General features: G+C 36.9%; 1 pseudogene; it reads left to right on the forward strand.

The window, feature by feature from the left end:
* The first annotated feature begins 8,389 nt into the window (after positions 1-8,389).
* Positions 8,390-11,810, forward strand: LOC107401048 (large ribosomal subunit protein eL34 pseudogene; annotated as a pseudogene).
* Positions 11,811-12,200: the final 390 nt, after the last annotated feature.

Here is a 12,200-nt window from a genome sequence, read left to right on the forward strand (position 1 = left end):
AGGGTTTGTTTTGGTGGCATGTAACCAAAATTTATCCTATAATGGAATTGAAATCATCCACCTTCTAAAAAAGCAAATGAGCTATAATAAAAATTATTTTTTTTTGTGGGTGAAGAAGCATGTAGAGACATTAGAAAGGAATGTGCATCTAAAGACATAATTCGCACATCGCAGATTTCTATATTCAAGTCCACAGTCCAAGAACATGAAAGAGGAAAGTCACAGGCCATTTGTGAAGTGATTTACCCTTACAATACAAATCATCATTTTTTTTTGTCATACCAGTAAATGATAGATAGTTATTTAGATAGATAGATGAATTTTGGATTAATGCTGCCTTTCACCTCAGTAATGCGTATCAGTGCCTAAATTGTTTTACTTATCTAGTATATATGCACTCAACAGAAGAGAGATGTGGAGAAAGGGGAGCTTCTGAGGAAAGAACAGCAGCATACTTGACACCAAGTGGCTTTTAAGATTCCCTATTGGTTCCAATCAATCTCTTGCTGAGTATGCAAATTCAAAGAAAGATTTAAGCAGTAAGAAATAAACCCTCCCAACATGGATTTAATATTCTTGGAACAAAGTCAGAGATCTAAACTTTATAATACAAAAACCCATATTGTAGTATATGAAATCAGTCAACATCTACTCGACATGAAAAGATGTCTCTAAGATAAAACTGATTTTATTCATGATATACATATTAATGACAATTTCCCTTCCAGTTTAAAAATATAGAATTTTTCTTACATGAAAACCATTCCATGGGAAAAAGAAATTTATTGAGTTTTGGTTTCATTTTAAAGATCATCCTATAAGATATTCCACTTTATTTTTGATAACCTTATTTTCTTATTCTTCAAATCAGTTTCTTTCTAAAAATATTTGCTATTTTTCTCAGGGGAAAAAACTGTAACAGAAAAAGATGTTCTTATTTTTTATGGCCCTTTAAAATTATACATGTTACAATTAACACAAAAACATTGCATACTACTTTTCAAAACACATATCATTATGACCTAATTGGTGTATTTTATAACTTTGAACTTAGAAAATTTTTAAGTTAGAAATGTAGTTAGCCCCTTTTGGATGGCCTGCCTTCTAACACAAATAATTAATTTTAAATTGAATCATCTGTAGCAGCATTTCCTTTTTTTGGCAAATATTCCTCTCTCTCTCTCTCTCTCTCTCTCTCTCTCTCTCTCTCTCTCTCTCTCTCTCTCTCTCTCTCAAACTCAACAGAACATATTGTTGAATCTTCATACCTGAAAAATAAGTACCTATTGTATTTCTACATTAACAATTCCATATATAGTTCATACAATTTTTCCTAAGAATATTATAATTAATATGATCAACAAAGCATTGTAGTAAATCAAACTACTCTGCAGATGAATTTCTAAATGGTTTTATTAAATAAAAAACATAGAGCAAAATATAGGGATGAAAGCCTTAGAGAGATCAGGGAAATAGGGAAAGCCACCAGCCAATCTTACCTCACCAACTCTGTGCTTCCAAATATGAGTTACTTCCTGTCTACCCATGCCTTTATTGCCTTGCTCTTCTGCCCTCTCATTGGCTATCTTAACCCACCTACCTCACTTCCTCTTCCTACACAGCTCTGTCACTTTCTGTCTGTCCAGGTCTCTATGGTTGAAATGTGATTGATATATTGTACACCCAAATAAACTTATCTGGGGGTTAGAGAACAAAACAGCTACTATATTAAACATAGAGGTTAGGCAGTGGTAGCACATGCCTTTAATCTTAGCATCCCAGAGGCAGAGATCCATCCAGATCTCTGTGAGTTCAAGTCCACACTGAAAGCAAGCAGGTATGATGACACATGCCTTTAATCACAGGAAGTGATGGCAGGAAACAGAAAAGTATATAAGGCATGAGGACCAGGAACTAGAGGCTTTTTAAGCTTTTAGGCTTTTGAGCAATAGTTCAGGTGAGATCCATTCAGATAAGAACTCAGAGGCTTTCAGTCTGAGGAAACAAGATTAGCTGAGGAACTGGCAAGGTGAGGTTGGATGTGGCTTGTTCTATTTCTCTGATCTTCCAGCATTCATCCCAATACCTGGCTTTGGGTTTTTTATTAATAAGACGTTTTAAGATTCGTGTTACACTGCTCTGCTAAATGAAGGATGGGAAGGGGGGATAATAGGTAGATGGAGCTAGATGGTCAATGAAGACTAGTGTATTTAGTTATTGAAAAATAAAGAAAGAGACAAATAACCTCAGAGCTGCCCAGGCTCACTGCTTCATACTTAGCCTGGGTCTTTAATCTGTAAAGACTTTAGAAAAAGGAAAACAAAGGAACAATTTAAAGAACAATGAGAACAGTGCAAAAATGTATTACTCTTATTAAAAAATTGGGTAATTATTCATCCAGGCAGTTGCATATTTTATAAATATAAGAAAATTCAAAAGAAGTTAAAGAGTTCACAGTGAGTCCTTGCTAAATTAATCCCCGAGATCCTTTGGCAGTGGGCATTGACAAGTGAATCCTGTTACCACAGTTTAGCTGCTGCTGCTGCACTGGATTAATTAAAAGACTCAACTGGTACAATGCCCTTCATCATCTTCCTGCTTTGTTCGAAGTTCCCAGAGCAGTAAGAAGGCATAGGCCCTCCCTGCCAATCATACTTTAAAAGTTAGCATGTGACATTCACACCAACCTGAAGTTTCAAGGAGAGGCTCAAAAGTTTAGAATACACTTAAGCTATCGAGTTTCTATAAGTGGCCGCTGAACATGAGAACGAAGGTAAGCCCTTTGTTTTCACTTTAAGGTTAAATTGTTGAATTCTCTTAGGTAAAATAATAAACAAAATTAGACATATGCAGTGTTTCCAATGTATACAAGATTTGACAAGTTCTGTAAAAACACACAACACTAAAAGTACAAGATATGGAGTCACTGGCCCGTGACATTCCCTTTGCCCTGTGCTCATCTCAAAGCATACTTTCATTTGATGACAGACACAATACAAGTCTTAGAAAATGGTAAGAAGGGAAATCTGTGGCAAATGCTTTAAGAGGCATTCAGAGATGGCTGACCAATGTTTGCTTACTTTTCTTCCAGAAGACCAGAGGTTGGCTCCCAGCACCTACATCAGCACCTCACAACCACTTGTATCTCCAGCTCTAGGGAATCAGTGTCTGGACTCTGAGAGTACCCACACATGCAGATATGCAAAAATTCATATAAATAAAAAGTAAATACTTTAAGGAGTCAAAGCCAAAGTTAGTGTGGTATGCTCTATGATGGAGAGTGGGTCATTAAGTGCCATCAATCCTGATGCTTTCACGTTTGCCTATCAGTTGGAAGATGTTTAACTGCTTTATCTTTCTGGAATATCCATGTTTGCTCTCTTGCCCTGATGTCATCCCAGGATCCTCATCTGAGTAGAATAGTGTTTCAATGGCTATCAGCTACTTCTTCTAAATGGCAATAACAAATTGTTCAATCGCAAATAATGGGTATCTATACAAAGAAATTTTTCTCTTGATGTATCAGAATTTTTACTTTATAAGAGCATGTGCCATTTAGCACCTTGAGTAGAGCTCTGCATTTTGCCTCTATCTTATTATAAAATCACACCACATGGAATCTAGGTCATGCTTGTTATTATTAATACACAGTAAAAATGCCATGCATTTTCTATTTGCCCTTTTCAAGGCTCTCTCTGCCACCCTCCTTACCTCTATTCTGTCTCCTTCAAGTTGTCCCCAATGTGGGAAATCAGAATCTTTCTCTGCCATGCTAAAATTAATGTTTCCTTCCTTCGTAGTTCTTAAATGACCTTGATCAGACTGTCCTCATTGAAGAATAGTGCACATCTGTTTCAGGCTGCGACAACCTCTCAGGCCTTTTGTTTAATTGCTGGTGTTGTTTTATTTTCTGACATACCCCCACCCCGAGGATGGAGAGATGGAGGCAAAACACATGCATTCTTTATAAATACTTCATTCCTTATGAAAGAAGACAACTCAGTCTGATGATCATGAGCATGGAGCAGAGCAGGGCACTATGGGGCATGGCTGAATTCCCACTATGGGGCACAACTGCACTCCTACTGTGGGACATGGCTGCATTTCCACTGTGGGGCACAGCTGCTGCCCAGTGTACTTGATGAATAAGCTGAAAAGAAGACTTGAACCCACTAGTTTGAGACCCTTATCTCCAGCAAGCAAATATAGGAATGAACATGTGTAAAGTAGGCATGACTTCTCTACTTCACTGTTTAATGAAATGCAGGCTAAGAGGATGTTCTTAGTTCCTGTGATCAGTAGTCAGTTATTATGATAACACCTCAATTAAATAAATTTTGTTTCCAAGTATGTATTGATCTAGGTATCAATATCCATTTCTGCAAAAATTTAGGGTAAACCATCCAAGTAAATAAAATACTTTAAATGCTACTCTTTCAGTTATTAGAGCCAACAGATTGTTTTGGGTGGAAAGAACAAATTCTTGTTTTTCTAACAGTGTTGCCATAGCTTCTAGAACAGCTACAATGGGAGGAATGAAGCTGATGTGCATCAGAGCAAAGTTAGTTTGCAGCTTAGTGTATTCTTAAGGAGTTGTGTAGATGTAACCAACTGTCTTATTAAATAAGAAACACATAACCAATGTAAAAGAGAAAGCCAAGAGGTCAGAGCTCAGAGCTAAAACCTTACCCTTCTTCCTGCGGTGGTCCTACCTCTCCAAAAGAGAGCTACTTCCTGTGTGTTTGTCTTTATATAGTCTTTCTGTTCTGCCTTCTCATTGGTTGTAAACACAAACATGTGACTGCCTCGTCACTGCCTGTAAGTACAGCCCTCCAGTTCTTAAAGGCGTGTGTCTCCAATTCTGGCTGTATCCTTGAACACACAGAGATCTACCCAGCTCTGTCTACCAAGTGCTGGGATTAAAGGCATGTGCCACCACCACCACCACCACCACCACCACCACCACCACCACCACCACCACGCTCTTTATATGGCTCTAATAGCTCAGACCCCCAGGCAACTTTATTTATTAACATACAATTAAAATCACATTTCAGAACAAATAAAATACCACCATAGAGTTGGATATGCTTTCCAAGTTGTTGAAAGTTTCAAGACACAGAATTTCAAGTTAGTGACCATATCACCTAGAAAGTTTCTCTGCAAAATGTCTATGATGCCAGTGGGTCAAACAGGTGATGCCAGTTACACTCTCCTCGTTAATTCTTCTATGTATCTGCTGCTAATATGAATGATGTGATCATTTGTGTGAAAGAATGTGCCAAGTATGGGCTGATTATCTCTATTCTTATCAATAGGAGTCTCACATAAGCTACCAGGAAAATGTATATATCTTGCAGTTATGATCTACTTGGAAATACTTCACAAAGGCTGTAAAATTTAGGAACTGTTCTTGTATTAGGGAAAGAGTAGGAAAGTTGATATACACCTAGGCTCTACTATTATTGAGCAATGCATACATTCCTGAACATATCTGTCTAGACGTAGGTTAATGGAAAAGAGAAAAAAAAAGTTGAAATTCTATTCCAGAATAACATTTCAATCCTGGAGAATTGCTTGCAATAGAAAGACAACCTGTTTTACTTGCAAGGTCTCTATTTTCCCATTTTTCAAGTGGACATGGCATCATTTACAAGCTATCAAGAGAGCTCAGAAAGGTTTAATGAGGTGACATATCTGAAATGTTATCTAAAGGAAAATATTTTTATTATCTCTGCAGATAATACCTCAGCTTGACTAGAGAAAAAAAAAAGATAACACACGCTATCATTGTATTATGATAAAGCAATGAACTACCACCTGCAGGAAATTGGCTTCATGAAAGGCAACGGCAAAGAGCACATCAGGATTACATGGAATCAATCAGAGGCAGTCAGAAAGAACACAAGCCGGATGAAGTGGAGTCTTTCATGACAGACAGGAGAATATATCAAAGCCATCCTTGCTAATTTCAAAAAACCCACCCTCTCTACTCGAGGTGAGAACATTGCTTCAGACAGCATTCTGGCTCTGCTGGACTTCTGTGAAGATGCTGTAACTCCATTTGTGGGTTTCTTAAAGAATTATTTAGGAATGAAAAAGGCCAGTTTGGGTAAGCACTGTAAGTTAGATCACCAGTGAGAGCAAATGGAGTGTGAGATGCCGTATTCCCTTCTCTACTGGGAATTTATTTGCACCAACTGTGGCCTGATTTTTGTATTTTGATTCTGGGTCAAGATTCACTTAAACACTACCTTTCAACAATGACAATCAATTTCATATTCAGTTAAAAAGAAACACCTTTGCTGTGGGATGTTCTGTATGTCCTGTGGGAGCCCTTCTTGGGTTCTTTGTGGCGTTACCCAGCAGGTCCGCATAGAGGATGATTAGGACCATGGGCCTGAGTGCAGGTGTCTGAGATGGTCTGCACTTGGCTGTGCTGGGGGATGGTCTGTATGTTAAGTTGTTCTGAATGGTCAATAAATAAAACCTGATCGGCTGTGGCTAGGCAGGAAGGATAGGCGGGACTAACAGAGAGGAGAAATAAAAGGACAGGAAGGCAGAAGGACTGACTGCCAGCCGCCGCCATGACCAGCAGCATGTGAAGATGCCAGTAAGCCACCAGCCACGTGGCAAGGTATAGATTTATGGAAATGGACTAATTTAAGCTATAAGCACAGTTAGCAAGAAGCCTGCCACGGCCATATAGTTTATAAGTGATATAAGAGTCTGAGTGATTATTTTATAAGTGGATTGTGGGACTGCGGGTGACAAAGATTTGTCCTGACTGTGGGCAAGGCGGAAAACTCTAGCAACACACCTTTATAAAACTAATACAACAAACCAGTTTAAAATAAATCCATATATGCTTGTAAGACTGTGAAATTCAGGAAGAGAAGCAATGGTCAAAACTTACAGGCTCAGGTAGTTACATGGAAGATCAAGCAGAAAGATTGTAAGAGTCACAGAGGAAGGATGACACCAAGGAAATGGTATTTCCCAGATACAACGGGACTGATAGGTTATGAATCACAGAGTCTGGGGCACAATACAGAATCCCATCACTGAAAAGGGAGAGTGGGTATGAACTCCCATCCCTAACCAAGAAGCTCCCTCTAATTGACAATCACATGCAAAGGCAAGATTAGATTTCTCCAGTGGTGTCTCACTTGATGTATAAACCATACTTAAGGGCATCCCCTGTGCCCAGTAGTTGATGGCCAGCACAAAAGGAACTCAGTGATATTTTCATAGAATTTTTGTCTCATATTGCTTTCTTTGGTCATTTTTTATTTTACTAGTCTTTTACTTTTATTGTAAGGTTTTTTGATTTTGTGTTTTTATGAAGTGTGTATATGAGTGTGTGTGTGTGTGTGTGTGTGTGTGTGTGTGTGTGTGTGTGTGCATTTGTGTTTCTAGTGTTTTTTCTATTTGGTTTGTGTTTTTGTGTGTTCATTTTCTAAAGAGAGAGAGAAAGAAATCATGGAGTTGGTTGGGTCAGGGAAAGTAGGGAGGATCTTGGAATAGTTAGGGGGATGAGATTAGAATATTGTATAATTTTTTTCATTAAAATACGCATTTTATTTTTAAAAATCACAGATTATGGATCACAGCAGGTACTCCATTAAGATGAATGTTTTCTAGAGTACTAACATAGGCAATGGGAAGAGCTATGCAAGTGCTATAATGACATGCTTAAGTTATAAATTCAATGACATGCAGAGTTATACACTCCTTTGTAGCTAGAGTTTTTCTTGTCCTGCCTGGCCCACAGTCAGGACAAATCTCTCTCACCTGCCAGTCCTGCAGACACTCAGACCCAACCAAGTAAACACACAGAGACTTATATTACTTATAAACTGTATGGCCGTGGCAGGTTTCTTGCTCACTGTTCTTAAATCTTAAATTAACCCATTTCTATTAATCTATATGTCACCACGTGTTCTGTGTCTTTACCTGCTGCCTTTACATGCTGCTCCCTGGCTGGTGTCTCTTTTCATTGCCTTCCTGTTCCCCCAGTTCTCCTCTCTCTACTCCCGCCTATACTTCCTGCCTGGCTACTGGCCAATTAGCTTTAGTTATCAATCAATCATCCACAGCACTCCTTTAGTACCAACTACATGGGCAGGCAGGAGGATGGCTTGAGGGCAGAAGTTTAAGATCAGACTACTGTACAAAGTGAAACCCCAAGTCACACAATAAGGACAGCTCTTGCCTTCAGTCAAAGAATCCTCTCTTTGCAACAAGTAGAGACTATCATAGAAAACCACAATTGAACACATGTAGAAATCTACGGATCATGGAAAGCCCCGTCTCAATGGGAACATCAGCCTCCCAGTTCCGGTATTTATGGCTAAGGCAAGATCAAAAAAGTTCCTCTTCCGGGACGGTGCTTAGAGGCACTAAGAATGGTCCAGCATTTGACATACCGTCGTAGGCTTTCCTACAACACAGCCTCTAACAAAACTAGGCTGTCTCAAACCCCTGGCAACAGGATTGTTTACCTTTATACCAAGAAGGTTGGGAAAGCACCTAAATCGGCATGCGGTGTGTGCCCAGGCAGGCTTCGAGGGGTTTGTGCTGTGAGACCGAAAGTCCTTATGAGGTTGTCTATGACCAAGAAGCATGTCAGCAGGGCCTACGGTAGGTCCATGTGTGCCAAGTGTGTCCGTGACAGGATCAAGCAGGCTTTCCTTATTGAGGAGCAGAAAATTGTTGTGAAGGTGTTGAAGGAACAAGCACAGTCAGAAAGTGAAATAAATATGCAGCTTTTTCAAATAATAAAGGTCAAGTCTTGGTTAAAAAAAAAAAAAAAAGATCAAAGAAGTTAAGGTAAAAAAAATTGTAAAATTTAGAATGCCAGGATGTCTGCTGTAAAACAGTCTTTTATAGAAATGTCTCCATTAACAAGAACTCTCTGAACAATGGCAATATCAATAAGTATGGTAATGTGGAAAAGCAAACATCTCACAAGAAACTCCCAACTCCAGACAAAGAACCACAGGAACTAATAATTGCTAAGAGAGGGAGAATTATCATCTCCCAAAGATGAGTAGTCTAATTGGATATAAAATAAGAAGTTATATACACAATCCACAAAAGAAATAGCCTGGACAGGTTATATATATACATGTACATATACACATATACATACATATATGTAATACATATATATTATTACATAACACACACATATATGTGTCTGTGTTATATAACAATAACAATCAAGGAAAAAGAGGCCATTGATTTGATAGTGAGCAGGCATGGAAGACGTTGGATGGAGGGGACTTGAGAGTTGATAGGGATGAAAGGAAAGGAGATACAATTATATTTTAATTAAACATCCATAAAACGTAAAACCAATTTTTTTAAAGGCAACAACTACAACAAAATCAGGCATTCTGGGATGTGTACCATTAAGTGAAGCAACATCCAGAAGAATCTCATGGTATTTAGTATCAAAACATAAAGGATAGTACCATGAGAATATGATAAATAAGCAGTGCATACACAGTGGGATGGGGCCATGAGTTCCCCAAGGCCTTACAGGTATACATCATTAGATTTTAACAGCTTGTAATGTCATTGGTGTTGACAAAAAAGCTGAAACGCCCAAATGATATGCTAGCAGTTTTCACCTGGGAATTACCCAGCTCCACTTTCAATAAATATCAGAGAATAAATTAACTAAATAACTTCTTACTATTTAGTCTAGCAGTTTCTATCTAGTTTTGGGGATTTTTTTTAATAAAAAAACTTAACTCACTGAAGGGTCAATGAATTTGAAATAGTAAACAACTAAATTAATTAACTCACATAACCACAAAAGCCTTGCATAAATTGTTTAAATCAGTTTCTAGCAATATTCTGAATAAACAGAAAATGGAAATGTTTATATTTATGAACATAGAGTTAACACAGCCCCTAAGGAATATTTTAGCATAAGTTCTTTGAAACATTTGGAAAAGTGTATTAACTGAATTGCATTTTTAAAAGAAGTATATCCATAGCAGAAAACAAAGAATAGTTGACTTACCATTTCTAAAATATAAAGTCTTCATTTATAAAAAATACTATCCAAGAGACAACTAAATGTTTTTTTGAAAGCACATTATCTGACAATAGTCCCTTAGGGTATTGTTCATTATCACACTCAAAAATGCACCCTAAAAATGACCCTATTGGTAAGTTCTGCCACTTTACTCTGTAATTGATTTTGCACACACATACACACATGCACTCACATACATACATACATACATACATACATACATACATATATACATACATAATACAAACCAGCACATTTGTACATGCACACACAGCTTCTTTTTAATGTTACTCTCTATGTTTAAATGGCCTCTTGCGAGGCTAAAGACCAGTCATTAGTTGAACTAACAATTATATTTTAAAATATACCTAACAAAAAGAATTAAAAGATAGGTAATCTCAACTTTATTATTTTACCCTTACTTTCATATATGTCTTTCATTAAAATTTCAATGTCTTTTATCATTTCCATTTAGCAATATCAGTTAACAATAAATTATAATAATAATGATTGTAAAAATAATTATCAGTGAATCATTTAGCAGCAAAACATTTTAGATACAAAATTAATACGTGTGTTTGATATTTTGGTTCTTTGTAGCATGGTTTACTTATAACAGTGAATTAACCATAATACACTATGTTAAAGCTAGATATTTAATGGAACATTTCACCACTTTTGGGTTTATAAGAAAGTTTTAAAACAAGATTTTCCTTGTTCTGCTATGTTCTGTTATGTAAGCAAGCTATGTTCTATTATGTAAGCAAGCATAAAACTTTGGGTGGAGTGTAATAATAAGATAAAAATAAATCATAGAGGTAGCGTTAACTATAATAAAACTAAAATTCTGAAAAAAATTACTTAGAACACAAAATGTGTCTTAATTGATTAATAATTGGATGTCATAATTTTATCCTCAGAAGGAAAGGAAAAAACTGAGTTTCACAGAAAGGAAAGCATGATGACTAATTTTATATGTCAACTTAGCTCAGGATATAAAAATAGAAATGGATAATGAGATAGAAATACTGAAGAAAACTCAGACAGAAATGAAGATGAATATGAAAGCTCAGTTGGTCAAGGAAAAAGCCCAGTGAAAAGCCTCACCAGCAGAGGGTCACATAGAAAAGATACTCTCAGCCTTGAAGAGCAGTAAGGAAATTTAATCATTCAGTCAAAGGAAAAGACACATATAAAAAGTAAATACATGAAGGGAATAAGCAAGATCTTTTCTGTTATGGGAAGCGCAAATCAATATATAATGGTCATAGAAAAAGGAGAAGAATTCCCTATAATGGCATAGAAAATTTTCAGTAACATCTCAGAAGGAAACTTTGCAAATCTAGAGAATTAGAGGCCTGTGGAAGGACAGGAGGCCCATGTACTTACAGACAGTGGTGGAGAAACCAGAACTGCTAAGCAAACTGGCTTTTGTCCTCAAAAGAAGTTATTCATACCTGTTCACCCAGAAGGCTGGAGTGGATGTTGTTTGATAGCCTGGTGATTTTTTTGCTATTTTGTGAAGCCAACCCTTATCTGAATTCCCTAGACTCCTGAGCATTGTTTTGCAGTCAATATAACATATTCTTATGAAAAAGGCCCAGTGTACTTTGCAAAGAGTTTGCAATTATACTTATTACAAATTATTCCTCCCTAGACCCTTATCCTGAGCATTGTTTCTCAGTGGATAGAACCCATTTTTGTGGAAGAGCTCACATGTGCTTTGCAAAAGGTGATGTACTTTGCAAGAGAATTTTGATGTAATTATGCCTTAAGCTTTGTTGTGATAATTGTCACCAAAAAAAAAAAAAAAAACAAAAAAACAAAAAACCTTTTTTCCCAGAGTTTGACTGTGTTTAAATGTGTAAAAGCTAAATTGCTCAGGTTTTGACTCCAGAAATTTGAATCAGCCTGGCTAACTAAATCCATATTTCATTATGCCTCTCCATGGGTCATTTCCTTCTTGGCCATGAAGGGTACTTCCGTAATCTTTTTTTTCTTTTTTTTTTTTTTTTAACCAAATGCTACTAATCTTAAAAACCAAACCAAAACAAGACAAAACAAAATTTAAAAAAAAAACTATAGTAATAAATGACTCCTAATGAGATCAGTTCTTTGCTCAACCATCCTCAGAGAAGCTTCCTTCTGA

Source organism: Peromyscus maniculatus, chromosome 2 (genome assembly GCF_049852395.1).
Source record: "Peromyscus maniculatus bairdii isolate BWxNUB_F1_BW_parent chromosome 2, HU_Pman_BW_mat_3.1, whole genome shotgun sequence".
NCBI lineage: Eukaryota > Metazoa > Chordata > Mammalia > Rodentia > Cricetidae > Peromyscus > Peromyscus maniculatus.